The sequence below is a fragment of the Dipodomys merriami genome, unplaced genomic scaffold (assembly GCF_024711535.1).
Source record: "Dipodomys merriami isolate MVZ:Mamm:240054 unplaced genomic scaffold, mDipMer1.0.p SCAF_3, whole genome shotgun sequence".
NCBI lineage: Eukaryota > Metazoa > Chordata > Mammalia > Rodentia > Heteromyidae > Dipodomys > Dipodomys merriami.
This window is the reverse complement of record NW_027204492.1, coordinates 12,250,186-12,265,634: the sequence shown is the minus strand read 5'-3', so window position 1 is coordinate 12,265,634 and position 15,449 is coordinate 12,250,186. Positions and strand designations below refer to the sequence as shown.

Here is a 15,449-nt window from a genome sequence, read left to right as displayed (position 1 = left end):
TAGAATTGTTTCAAAAGCAGGGTGGGAGGAGATAAGATAGAGGGCAAATTTCAACCATTTACTTTATATGCATATATAAAGATAACAAAATGAAACTCTTTAACAAAATTGAGATATCCAGTAATAAAACAATAAAGAAAAATAAGTAAAATGGTTTTAATGCAAACTTTAAAAAAAATAGGCAACTCTTAAGCAGAAGAGCTTTCCTTCACCCTATGTTTCTAGCAAGTTCTGCCTAACCATAGTACTAAAACCAACCATAGACTTAAATCTCTGAAATGGTGAACCAAAATGCATATTTCCTCCTTTAAAATATTTAATCAAGCCCTGAACCAGTAGCTCATGCCTGTAATTTCAGCTAATCAGGAGTCTGGGATCTGAGGATCACAGCTCAAAGCCAGCCTAGGTAGGAAAGTCCATGAGACTCTTATCTACCACTAACCACCAAAACATCAGAATTGGAGCTGTGCCTCGAATGGAAGAGAGCTAGCCTTGATCAAAAATGTTCAGGGACACCATCCAGGCACTGAGTTCAAGCCCCAGGACAGGCACAAAAAATTAAATCAACAGAGAAATGGCCTGCAATGACTGCAGTTTATTACCTGCTGGAAAAGAGAGTCAGAGAGAACCTATTAAAGGTAACTCTCATCCCTGCTCACTATGTGCATGAGCTACATTCTCGAATGAGCAATGCTTGTGGTTTCATAAGAAAAGCTATAGTACATAATCTAAAATGTACCCATCCAATTATAAGAGATGAAAAGACTTAAAAATTCTTATGGGTGCAGTGAGGGGAAAATAGAGCCAAAAAACCCTCTCTTAAGAAGGGGTAGATGTCAGTTTAACAGAAAAATCACTGCAAAGCTCTCATTAGAAATATGTTCAAGGAATTAAATATTCTCCTTTTATTGTTCCAACATGGATTGACCTGAAGTGTATTGGGCTAATTGCAATAAACTCGGCACCAAAAGAAAAAAAAGCAAAATGTCACTTATATGTGTCACTCAAACAACAGTTCAGGTATCTAGAAAGAGAATAAAGTAGTGATTGCAAGTAGTTCGAAGGGCACAGAGTTGTAAATATGGAGGCTGGACAAGTCTGGAGATATAATGTGCAATATAAAAACTTAATGAATAAAACTGTACTATATTTAGTACTTGTGTCAAAAAACAGTTTAGCCACTCTCAAGACACAAAAAAGTAGCTATGTGGCATTCTAGATATATTAACTTCATTTATTATAGTAACCACATTTTATTTCTGTGTATCCTGTATTGTCATGGTGTAAACTTCAAATATACACAGTAAATTCATTTTAGAAAATAAAGAAAAGAGGGCCTGACGATGTAGCTCAGTGGTAGAGCACCCACAGCATGTACAAGACCAGGTTTGATCCCCAACACTGCAAAATTAATAAGTAAATAAATAAGTAAAAAGGAAAGAAAGACCTGAAAGAAACCATGTGTAAAGAAGCAAAGGAAAATACAATAACAATTTCTGATCAGAGAATATCTATGAGAGCTATGAATTACTAACTAATAATTTAATGTTATACTTTAATGAGCAACAATAAACTAAGCCCAAAGTGAAGAGGAAAAAAAAATGAAGTTACAATCATCATAGCAGAAATAATTGAAATAAGTACAGAAGAAAGCAACAGAAAATCCATTAAACTAAATGTTCATTTTTTTCCCATAAAGATACCAATCATCCAATCCTTAGCTAGTGTAATGGTTTGAATGTCAGAATGTTAATGTGGTGGAAAAGATTCCCCAGGGCAAGAGTGCTGAGAAACAGTAATGGGAAGTGTTTGAGATATGGGAGCCCTGCCCTCATGAACATTACTGCTGTTATCACAACAATGAGTTCCTTACAAAAGGAACCCTTTTGCCAGGCGCCAGTGGCTCAAGCCTCTAATCAAAACTACTGAGGAGGCTGAGATCTGAGGGTTATGGTTCAAAGCCATTCTGGGCAGGAAAGTCCGTGAGACTCATCCCCATTAAACCACTCAGAAAATCGGAATTGATATTGTGGTTCAAGTGGTAGAGCACTTGCCTTGAGCTGAAGAGCTGAGGGACAGCACCCAGGCCCAGTTCAAGCCCCTTAACTGACCAAAAAAAAAAAAAAATAGGAAAGGAATCCTCTTCCATCCCATTTTCCTCCCTCTTTCTTCTTGTGTATTTACAAAAAGTACAAAGGAGACACATCATCATTTAAATCATAAATGATCCTAAGCTCTCATTCCCACCCAAGCCCTCCACTCCAAAGCGACATAGGTGAAATGAAAGTTGTTGGAAGCAACTTTGTCAAACCTCTAGAAATTAGTCAAACATTTTACAACTGGTCAACTGGGCTTATGTTTCATAGGTAAGTGCTCTACTACCTGAGCCATGCCCCTCTCTAGTTCTTTTGCCTTTTACATGGAAGTCTCATACTTTTGCTAGGCTTGCCTAGAACCAAGATCCTTCTATCTGTGCTTCTCAAGTGTTTGAGACTGTACTTGGGTATCATTGTGGCCAGTATATAAAATTACTCTAATTCATACAATAACCCTAATTGATAGGTATTATTATCTATAATTTTTAAATGGTAAAGCAAAACCAAAGACCATTTAAAGAAACTCCGAGGTACCCCCAAACATACATCCAACCTGAAATTTCTGGGAAGATATTGGAGTTTGAACTCAAGGCCTCACTCTTGTTGTACAAACCCTCCACCACTTGAGCCATGCCTCTGGCCCTTTTTGCTTTAGTTATTTTTCAGATATCACCTTGTGTTTTGCCAAGGGACTGTCTCAGATCATCGTCTTCCTACATAAGGCCTGCTGCGAATCTGAGACCATATAGAGGGACTACTATATCCTTCTTATTGGTTGAGATGGAGAGGTCTTCTTAACTTTTTTGCTCCAGCTGTCCTCAAAATTGTGATTCTTCCAGTGTATGCTTCCTGAGTAGCTAGGGTGGCTGGCATTTTATAACTTTATAAAATTATCTGTCTATCCTATCTTCCTTATTATCCTGGACTGCATATTCTATATTGGTACATCCTACTAATTAAAATATCTGTTCAGTTCCCTCACATGCCTCAAATCTGTCTCTTCTTCTGCATACCTACTACCACTAGCCTAATACTTGATTTCTATGCACTATTGCCATATCATAACTTTTCTCATCTTTTTTGTGATTTTCTTTAAAAATGTGCTCTTAAAATAATGCTTACAATACTGAATGGCTATTTAAATGCAACTCTAAAAAACGTGTTAATGATATTGCAAGTGAAAATGGAGGAAAAGGGGATACAGCAATATTTTTTACACAATTGATCAACACACTGTTAATCCTGCATTGTCACGCAGTGTCTATCTGCATATATGCTTTCAATGGTTTATAACTTTACTGGGAAGGTCAAATGAGTATTGTCAACACTAATACTCCCAAAGAAAAGAGAGCATAGGATAATGTACAAAAATGCATCAAATTAAAAGCCAGATTATGTAATGAAAAAGTACCACTAGACTTATTCTCTTGGTTTCAGAAAATGCTCTGGAAAAAAATGCTTTTTACAAATTAAAAAACTGAATATATGTAAACTATGAAGTGTCTATATTCTTCTTTTTTTAATCTTTAAAGCATGTGCCTACACTCAAATCCATCCACAGCTGTATAATTACATTAAGATATGAGGCTCATTAGTGAGAAGGACACCTCTGATGGAAACTGTGATTACTTTCCACCACCACTTCGCCCATGATTGGCACCTTCTCTGTTCTTCTCAGTCCAAATGGCTTTTCAAGTTACTGGAGGGAGTTTTTCCTCATCATCACAGTGAAGTGCCAGACTTATAATAACCACTGCCTGGAGACAGGAGCTAACAATCTATTACACCAAACTCTGAGAATCAATTAAACTACTTTATTGAATCAATGAGTCAAACTTTCATCAAGGCTCCTCTCTAAGGCCCTAAAGCACAACAATTCTTTCCTCAGATATCCATTATCTCAGTGTTTTCTTTCTAGTCTATATATCTGCCCATTTTTCTTTTCCAGGAAAAGATTCATGCTGTCTGCAATAGACCAGGGAAGATTGTGCTAGTATAAGACCACTAAATAAAAAATACAGTGAAGAGGAGTTTGGGGATAGAAGGAGAAAAACTTCAACACTGAGTTCATTATAATAAGGGGAGAGGAGAATGCAATCATAATATTTAATGCATATGAAACTAGGGAAATTGAGGGGAGGGGTTGAATTGGAAGGGATGGGAGAGAATGATGAAAGCAATGGTATCACTCAAGACTGATTGTACTCATAAACTAATTCTTGAATGGTTACTCCTTTGTACAATGACTTCTTCTTCCTATGGTATATCCTCTTTTGTCACTGTATTTGATTTGGTACCTGTATCTTGTATTTACATTTATCTAATTTTGGGAATAACTAAATGCTGAAACAAGGACACAGGGTGACCCATTGCAACAATGATATTCACAAGACACTATGTTGAAATGAACTTTACAACTTGGGTGGGGGAGAAGTGGGGGAGGAGATAAAGTGATAACAGGAGAAAGACAAAGGAGGGGGTAACAATGCTCAACAAGAAATGTACTCATTATTACCTTACTCATATAACTGCAACCCCTCTGTGCAGCATCTTTACAGTAAAATAAAATTTTTTAAAAATGAAAGTAATAAGTGACAGATCCTACTGTATGTAATTTTGCAATCATAGTCTGATTCATGTGACTTTAAGTAAGGCTTTTAGTTTTAAGAATAAACAATTTTTTTAAGAAAGATAATATAATTGGGCTGGGAAGGTGGCTCAGTGGTAGAGCACTTGCCTTGAATGCATGAGACCCTGGGTTCTATTCCTCAGCACCACATAAGCAAAATGAAAAAAGCCAGAAGTGGAGCTGTGGCTCAACTGGTAGAGCGCTAACCTTGAGCTGAAGAGCTGAGGGACAGCGCCCAGGACCAGAGTTCAGGACCCATGACCGGACCCAAAAACAAATAATAATGTAGGCCTTTCCTTCCTTCCTTCCTCTTTCTTTCCTTCCTGTTTCTCTCTAAAAAATAAAAAATAATAATATAATTTAAAAGTCTTACATACCTTTTCTCCAAGATGGCCTCAAATCATGATCTTCTGATTATTAGCTTCCCATCAGTGCCATAAGCCACAAATGCCTGACAGAGATGAGAATGGAAACATCCCCACAGAAACAACCAAGATTCAGAACATTATAAGGGAATATTTCTCAAACCTTTATGCTAATAAGTTTGAGAATCTGGAAGAAATGGACAAATTTCTAGTAAATATTGACATGCCCAAACTAAACCAAGATGATTTAAACAAACTTAACAGACCCAAATCAAGCATCGAAATAGAAATAGCAGTAAGAGACCTCCCACCCAAGAAACTTTTGCTTTCTTAAAAAAATAAATTAGGGGGGCTGGGAAGGTGGCTCAGTGGTAGAGTGCTTGCCTTGCATGCATGAGGCCCTGGGTTCGATTCCTCAGCACCACATAAGCAGAAAAAGCCGGAAGTGGGACTGAGTCGCAAGTGGTAGAGCACTAGCCTTGAGCTGAAGATCTGAGGGACAGCGCCCAGGCCCAGAGTTCAGGACTCATGACCGGATTAAAAAAAAAAAATTAGGGGCTGGGAAGGTGGCTCAGTGGTAGAGCGCTTGCCTTGCATGCCTGAGGCCCTGGGTTCAGTTCCTCAGCACCACATAAGAAAAAAGAAAAAAGCCAGAAGTGGTGCTGTGGCTCAAGTGGTAGAGCGCTAGCCTTGAGCTGAAGAGCTGAGGGACAGCGCCCAGGCACAGAGTTCAGGCCCCACAAGCGGACCCCCCAAAAAAATGAATTAAAGAAATGAAATGAATTATAGATAATACCAATATTATAAGGAAAACAAGCAGATATTAAAAACAAAATGATGGCTTTCACAGCCATTGCCATACATTGAGCTCCATAGAGACAACACAGGGGCAAGTGAGAGCCGAACAGGCAGCTAGCGCCTCAAGAAGGAAGAAGTAAACCTGGCTAAGGAGATGCTAAGAAAGCAAGAGGCAAAATGTTATCATATGCATTCTTTGTGCAAACTTGCCAAGAGGAACACAAGAAGAAGCACCTGGGAGCTTTGGTCAACTTCTCAGAGTTTTCTAAGAATTGCACAGAGAGGTGAAAGAACATGTCTGCTAAAGTGAAAGGGAAATTTGAAGACATGGCCATGGCAGACAAAACACATTCTGAAAGAGAAATGAAAACCTACATCCCTGATAAAGGGGAAACAAAAATCAAGTTCTAGGATCCCAATGCTACAAGAAGCCTCCTTTGGGCTTCTTCTTCTTCCCTTCTGAGTATCACCCTGAAATCAAAGGGGAACATCCTGGCCTTTCTCTTAGTAATACTGAGGAAAAACTGGGAGAGATATGGAACAACACTGCTGCTGATGACAGCAGCCTTATGAAAAGAAGACCGCTGAGCTGAAGGAAAAACAGGGAAAGGATTTTGCTGCCTACTGATGCAGCAAAAAAAGGGAGTCGTAAAGGCTGAAGAGAACAAGGAAAAGAAGGAAGAGGAGGAAGAGGAGGAAGATGAAGAGGATGGAGAATGAAGAGGATGATGATGGTTCTAGTGCAGTTTTTTTTCTTGTCTATAAAGCATTTAACTCTCCCCCAGCCCTCTACACAACTCATTCCTTTTAAAGAAAAAAATTGAAATGTAAGGCCATGTAAGATTGGTTTGGAAACTGTGCAGTATCTTTTTTTCTGTTGTTGTATAGTTAACACATTACCAAATGTGCCTTTAGAATAGCTGTTGTGGTGGTATTTCCAATAACCACTAATCTTGTCTGGTATGGTCTAGGGAGTGTAAATTAGTATGGAAATTTAGAGCAGGTTCTTGTTAGCACACAACACAAATTAGTTACATACAGTGATGGCAGTTTTTTCATCTTGAGTTGTCTGACACTTATACAAAAAAATTGTTGTTCTGTTAACTACTCTGTAATTGCAAAAAAAAGTTGCAGCTGTTTTGTTGACACTTTAAATGCTTCTAAGTAAATGTAATTTAAAATATAAATAAAAGCAAAACTATGGGAAGACTTTTATAATGTAGATTGAATGAATAAATTCTTTTTATGACACAAGCTTCCAAAGTTCATGGAAGGAGATGTAGATAACCTGAACTGTTCTATGTATGTTAAGTAGTGGAATTTTCAGTTTAACTATGAGAAATTATATAACAGAAGTTTGCACAGACACAGAGTGTGGGGTGGGGTAGGGTTGTGTTGCCGGAGCTTAGGCTCAGAACATAACCCCCTCCTGGTATTATTACTCATGAATTTTTCACTACCACTTCAGCCAGACCTTTAGTCCAGTATTTTTACTAGTTAATTGGAGGCCTATTCTGGCCTCAAGGTATGGTCCTCTGGATCTCAGCCTCCTGAGTAGCTAGGATTACAGGCATGATCAACCAGTACCTGGCTTCACTGGCACATTTTAGTAAGTACTTAAGGAAGAAATAGTGACAATTTTACAGGCCTTCTTTCAGAACATATAACAATTATTGCTTCCCAATTTAATTTATGATAATAGTATTATGCAGTGAAGAAACCAGATAAAGAACTTACAAGGAAAGGTTATTGCACAGTGATATCCATTACAAAAATATCAATACAAAAACATAATACTATCAAGGATTTTCCTTGACCAAGTAGGGTGTATCCTTAGGGGAAAAATAGCCTGCTTTAGCATTCAAATACCAATAAAAATGATTCATCATATGAACAAGCAAAAGAAGAAAATCATCTAACTTCAATAAATGTGAAACAGGCATTTGATATTTTACATCCATTAATAATAAGAGAAAAAGCATTCTAGAAACCTAGTAGTAAAAATTAACTTTCTCAACCTGCCAATCTCTAAAAAATGCGTTTTTTATCGGTAATTAATTTTCACTTTTTTTTCACAGATGGAAAACTTTTTTCCCCAGTTTTTAATGAATAGTGAGTTTCATCACATCCTAAAAAAGTACTTATTCTTTTTATATTATTTATGGCCTTATAAATAATACCCTGTGATTATCATTTCTAGTCTTTACATGTAAAATAGTAATTAAATGATAATATCTGAAAATTGATATGACTGTGTTTTCTGAAACAGTTAAATATAAAAGTTCATGCAAAAGATTTATAGTAATTCAAAGATTCTTTGTTGATTTAATTCTTGACAATTAACTTTTATAAAAAGTACAATTAGGTTTTAGAGTTATGATATAAAGGTGTAAGAGTCCAAAAAGAAATCATTCTGAAAGAATACAATTGTGTAATATTTTACAAATTTATTGTGTCTTTATTCAATGTAGTAATAGTACCAATATGGCATAAACCCTTTTTATATGTTATTTACACAAATTATCAGTTAACTAAGCCATAATAAGACTGTGTGACAGCCACAAAATTTTCAGCCATAAATGATATGACATTGTTTAGATCACTAGTATCTTTAAGGCAAGCTATACTCTGCAAGGCAGATTTGGGGTTTTTTGTGGTGTGTTTTATTTATTTTTTATTAATGTTTTTTATTGTGAAAATACTGTACAGAGGGGTTACAATTACATGAGCAAGGTAATGGTTACATTTCTTGTCAAGCATTGTTGCCTCCTCCTTTGTTTTTCCTCTACCATCCCATCCCTCCCATCTCCACCACTATACACCCCCTCCCCCCGCCAAACTTGTAAAGTTCGTTTTTCAACATAGCATTTTGTACATCTCATTGTTGCAATGGGTCCACCTGTATCCCTATTTAAACAATTTGTTTTTTCCCTTCCCCTCCACAAAGTATACCAACATCAAATACACTCAAATTGGCTTGCTCACACATCTAGACATTGGCTAATCTAGGCTGAGCTCAACTGGGGCAATAATTGTGCTCTATTTTTCTCTTTCTTTATTGGGCTCCATTGAGCTTTCCCAAGCTATGTTCTTTCTCTGGCAATAGCCAAGATACAAGAGCAAGGGGAATTACACAGCCTCTTGAGGACTCACATCAAAATGAGTTTATCGCACTTCCATTTTACTCTACAGTAAAAGGCAAACTATGACATCTTATACAAGTTCTATTTTGGAAGGCTATTGTTCAAAGATTACCTGAAGGAGAAATGAAGAATTTAAATTTACATCTACAATACAATCTAAGATATGATGATTAAAATCCTAAACACAACCTGAGTTCCATTAAGACCAGTCAAATTCCCATTTGAGAGTCTCACTCTTAGGGACTTCACAAACAGTGATACTGTGTGGTATGGGAAGTTGAGGCAGGAAGATTGGGAATTCAGGCCAGTGTAGGCTACATAGTAAAGCCCTGTCTCAGCTTTAGCAACATTAACAAATACAAAATCACTCTATACAAAAATCAACTCTAAATGGACCAAATATCTTTATGTTAGATCAGAAAATCTGAAGCTATTATAGAAAAACAGGGAAAACATTAGAAAATGTTATCAGAGGTAATTATTTTCTGAGTAAGACTCCAAATGTCCAGAAGAAATAAGTGCAAATGCATCATATTAAAAGGTTTCTAAATAGAAAAGAGTTGCCATAATCAAGAGCACCCCACAGATTTACTGAAGGTTTCCTAGCCATGTAATGGATAAAGGATTAATGTCCAGAATGTATAAAAAGCCTTCAAAATTGAACAGCAAAATAACGAACAATATAATTAATAAATGGGCAAATGAATTGGACATTTGTCAGAAAACAAATTTTTTAAATAGGGATAGAGGTGGACTCATTGCAACAATGAGATGTACAAGTCGTTATGTCGGAAAACGAACTTTACAACTTTGGTGGGGGGGTGGGGAAGGGGAACCAAGGATGGGGGGGTGGGGGGGAGATGGGAAGAGATGTGAAGGGGAAACAAAGGAGGAGGCAACAATGCTTGATAAGAAATGTACTCATTATCTTGCCCATGTGATTATAACCACTCTGTACGTTATTTTCACAATAAAAAAATACAGATAGCTAATAATAGATTCATGGCATGTTCAACATCCTTATCCATAAAGAAGATTGTGTGTGTGTGTGTGGGTGAACCTATACAGATTTGGTAAGACTCTAAAATAGTGTAACCACTATGGAAATCAGTATGGCAGCTTCTCAAACACTGAAAATAGACCTACCTAGTGATTCTGACATGACACTCTTTGACATATAATCAAAGAAGTATTCAACAATATACAAGAAAGGTACTTATATACCCATGTTTACTGCAGTTCTGTTCATAATAGCTAAAATATGGAACCAGCTGAGGTGCTCAACCAATGAGTGCATGAAAATATGCAGGTAAATGGATGGAACTGAAGGTTATGTGTTGAGTGACATAAAGCAAATCCAAAATCCCAAAACACATACTTTTCTGTGTAATTGAGACTTGAACTAATGATGATGATGATCATAGTGATGACAATGGGATATAAATGTCAAGGGGGCATCTAGGGCAATCAGTAAGAGGGTGAGGTGGGGGAAGAAGGATTCTGAGGGGTGAAGAGGATTGAGTTATGTTATGTAAATCTCTATGTATATCTATCTATGAAGGAAGCATAATGAAACCCACCAATACTGTTTGAGAAGAAGGTAAAGGGGGGGGATAAGTATATAGTAGAGTGGGTGAGCTGTCCCAAAGTACACTGTATACATCTACAAAATTAACATAGTGAAACCTCCTAATGCCAATGTATACTAATTACATTAAATAAAATAAAATAAAGCCAATTCACAGTCAGAGACAACTCAAAATATCTGGATTTCTTCCTGCTTTCTGTGATTTAAATGCATAAATATATTTCAAATACAGTGTCATATTGGTGTGTTGACCTACGCCATGTATTCCAAACTACAGAAATTTATCTAAATAAGTCTTTGTCATATCATAACAAATGTTATTTAATTTGATATTAAGGACAAATGTTTTTGTGCTTTTGAAACAGTGCCCCAAGCATTTGCTAGCCATTTGTCCATTATTCTCTCTGATTGTTATCCAGCTCTAATATCTGTATATTTCAACACTGCTTCAGCCACTTGTGTAGAGGAGTCTCTGAGTGGGATGTTTAACAGTTGGTATATGATTCCTAGTTGGCCAGATTCCATATACTCACTAACTGGTAGAAATATCTGTGTATTACACAAAGAAAAGGCAATATTTGACATGTAATTAGGCTGTACATATTTAGTAAATTATATTGGGAGCAGAGGGAAATTGCATTTTCAACAAATACATCAAGAAGCTGTTTTATCCTAATTTGTAGTTTCACTCTATGTTTCCTTTCAACTGTGACTAGGAAATTATTTAAATCAGTGAATGCTAAATATAGAAAAATGAAAAAATACCAACTTACTTTTTAAAGTCTCAATTTTCTAAAGTATTCTGTTAATAAAAAAATCTAACACTGGGTCATCATCTAGACTTAGTTAAAAAGTTACACGGCACATAGATAATAAATACTATGTCTCTATGATGCTGTGAAACTTAAATCACACATTTTAGTTATAGTTCAATATGTATTTAAAACATATAATTGGCTTAGTACAGGTTTATGTGTCCTCACAATTTTTTTATTTCATTGGGAAACTTACCACAACTCCGTGTGTGTGTGTGTGTGTGTGTGTGTGTGTGTGTGTGTGTGTGTGTGTGTGTTATTAAGGACTCAAGCAGGGTCTCATACTTGCTAGGCATGTGTTCTACTTGTTGAGTCTCATATCCTGTCCTTTTCCTTTTCTAATTTGTATTTCTGATGTGATCTCAAATGTTTACCTGTGTTCACCTGGGATCATGATCCTTCTACCTCTACCTTCCAAGAAGCTAGTATCATGATCAAGCACCATTACATCTGGCCCCGACAACTACTTACAAATCAATTATTTTTAATAACCACTTACTGAGTCTTCATTATAAATTATGTATTAATCCACACATGGATCTGAAAGATATTTATGTAAGGAAGGAGAAAACTATCTCCAAAAACACTTAATAATGATAACATTTTCCCCCAGATTTTGATTAGAATCAGTCAGTTGTACAAGGGGGTTTCATTTTCACATGTACATTTGACATGTACATATATGTGATCAACCTCATCCCATTATTCACTTTCCCTCATTCCCCCCTCTCCTTTCCCAAGCCAATCTTAACAAACTTTGCTTTCCCATTCACACACATGCACATGAACCATTTTGACCATACTCACCTTCTGTCACCAGCTTGTTTGCCTTCTATCTTCTCCCTAATACCCACACCCCAGATAGGGGATGCTTACATTCCTGCTGCTTGTTGTTAAAAGTGTATGTTAATTTATATCTCTCACAAGCTATTGTTCAATAGCTTTTGGCAAGTTTTATTTTTCCTTCTTCCTTCACAGATGCAATAGAATTAGTACTAGAGAACCAACATTTTTGAGTATTTACTACATAGACACAATGTTGAGTGTATTATAATCATCATGTCATTCATTTCTCATCATCTTAAGACTAGGAAGAGGGACTCCACTTTATGACTCTCTTGTGATAAGAGCCTCCCTAGTTCTCATCATGAGAGCTCATGATTAGGCTTTCCTTTCATTTTTCAAATCAACTTACTCTGTTTACCTTTTAAAAAGACTAGGAAAACTAGGTAATATCATTTTCATTTTTTGCAATGACAGAAAAGAAGCTTAGGTTGTAAAGATAGTGAAAATTGCAACGATTGAATTTGAGCGTAGGTCAGATTAAAAAATGCTTCTATGAGAAACAAATCCAATAAAGGCCAAACAGAGGGAATTAAATAGATATTAAAGAAACAAGCCATAAATGGTTAGGATGCAGGGAGAAAGAAATTTCAAGGAAAGGGATACATTGGTAACATTAAAACTCTACAGAGCATGTTCAGGCAATAGCAAGGAATTCTGGAATGGCTGATGCATTTGAACTCGGAAGTGGAAGTGAAAATAAAGAGAAATAATCCCGAAAGGAAGATTTGGAATAAGTTTGTCCCATATTTTGAAGGCTTTTCTTAGAAAATTATGAGATCCCATAATTTTAAATTCATCAATTATTTTTTATTCTTTATCAATGTAACTACTTGTGGAATAAAATATTGGCTCTATGAATGAATGAATGCACATGTAATTGTGTAACTAATACTTCTGGAGAAGTAATTTCACTGTTTTAAGAGCCATGATTTTAACCCTAACTGCTATATAACAAGATGAGATAGCCTTTTTTCATACTGAATGTTGGTTTTTATTTAATGGCTATATGTCTTGTTTTGTTTTGTTTTTGTCAGTCATGGGGCCTGAACTCTGGGCTTGGGTGCATTCTCTCAGCTCTCCATCTCAAGGCTAGCATTTGAGCTGCAGCTCCACTTCCGACTTTCTGCGTATGTGGTGCTGAGGCATTGAATGCAGGGCCTCATTCGTGCAAGGCAAGCACTCTACCACTGAGCCACCTTCCCAGCCCCAATGGCTATATGTTTGAAAGGGAGATCAAACTTGGATAAAACTAAGGTGTTCTTATAACTATTACTCTGACAATGAACACAAAAACACATAAAAGACAAACTGGAACAAATTAAAGTAATGACTAATTTGAAGTACTATACCCTTTTTACATCAAATCCAAGGCAAAGTTGGCTCTACTTTTGGTCCTTTTCCTTTAATGAATTGTTATTCATTATTAAATTTTGAATAGTCTCTGTTTGGACTAAAATATAAGATCATTTTCTATTTTCAACACATTGACAGAAATCTTTTGATAAGTATTTGGGCTTTTGGCTTCATATTTATATCAAAACACTGTAATTGTAGCAAGAGAGGCATTTGATAAGTCTGAGTTAGCCCAGCTGTTTCTCGGGCTCAGTCAGTAAGATATTATGAAATTCAATATTGTGAAATTCAAACAGATCTCCAATCTTTCTCCATTCATACTACTCACGTGGATGAAGATAGCTTTGTCTTGGTTTTCCTGGATCCACATACAAACAGTAACTGATTTCTTTTCCAAATGACATGTGGGCCTACTTTAATTATATAAAGGACATATCCATTGTAGGTCTCTTGACTGACAAATAATTTTTCGGTGGGGGGAGGATCGGGTGGGGGGAAGGGGAAGGGGAAGAGGAAACAAAGAGGAGGCAACAATGCTTGATAAGAAATGCAGTCATTATCTTGCCCAACTCCTCTGTATGGTATTCTCACAATAAAAAAAGAAAAAAATAATTTTTCTTCTGTTATGTATCTTACTTCTTACATAATATTTCAGGGGAATTTTCTTCCTCACAGAGGAATTTAGGATTCAAGATGCCTGTTCTGGATGGGGTGACACTCTTACATACAATGAGTTCAGGACATTATTGGACTTTATAGAACCTAGAAGCTGAAGTTCAGATACTATTCATACCATGAGCATGTCTAGCTCGTGGCTGAGTTCCAATTGGCTCAAAGCATAATCCTCTAAAATGTAGAAGCACTCAACCAGACCCAACATGGTTCCTAACTCTGCAATCTAGTAAGGATTTGCACATAGTGTACATGGAAAAGTTCTCTCTCTTCATATATAGATATATATACACACATACGCTATAAATATGTAGATGTATGTATGTGTGTATAACAACATATATAATGAAAATTGAATATATGTATATATAGGATAACCATATATGCATATTATTAAATTAGGTCTTTCTGCCTGACCTTTGGAAAATATTTGTTTCATTTCTCCATGCCCAGTGATATTATTATTATTAATTTGGTACTCCTACTTACATTGAATTTCCCAATTATATCATACATTCTTACTCTCATTGCTTCATTTGGAGACTGAAATCTAGGTGGCCATTTATATTTTAATGCCATTATTAGCTGTCATCAATTCAGCTCTCTGTTAAAACAGAGATAATGTTCATGTACATGATTTGGCACTTACGTATTTATGCCCTACCAACAGCACTGGATTTGACTATATAGACTGAAAGGAATGAAATTCTAACTGAAATAACTCCAGGCATCCACAGTATTGTTAGACCTATGCCTCCAAGGATAAAAAAAATAAAAAGTTAACTTTTCAGCATTTCAACAACTTTAACCTCTCTCTCATCCCAGGGTAATATGACTGAGTGGTCAGTGAAATTCTGATTTTGTATGTTTATAATTAAAAAATTCATATACTAAGTAGCAAGAGTATACCTTATTATATGTGACAACATAGCAAATAATAAAAAGAGTTAGGGGGTTGCCCTAGTAATAGGAAAGCTAAGAAATAAGAAAGTGAATTTTCAGAGGGTATTCTGATTTGATTTACATCATGAATTATTTTTAAAGTGTCCTGCAACATAAATCTTTTTGGGAATAGACTATCATCACAACTTCTTCTCATATTATAGTTGTGATCTCTTAAAAAATAAAGTATTTCTTTAAAGAT

At 36.1% G+C, this 15,449-nt stretch overlaps 1 protein-coding gene and 1 pseudogene across 2 annotated transcripts in view; both read left to right on the top strand.

The window, feature by feature from the left end:
- Window positions 1-15,449, top strand: part of LOC138839326 (putative MAGE domain-containing protein MAGEA13P) — a 218,636-nt gene that overhangs the window by 191,453 nt on the left and 11,734 nt on the right. The gene's annotated exons all lie outside the window — the stretch shown is intronic.
- The window catches only part of LOC138839731 (putative high mobility group protein B1-like 1), a 127,994-nt pseudogene that overhangs the window by 112,318 nt on the left and 227 nt on the right, over window positions 1-15,449 (top strand).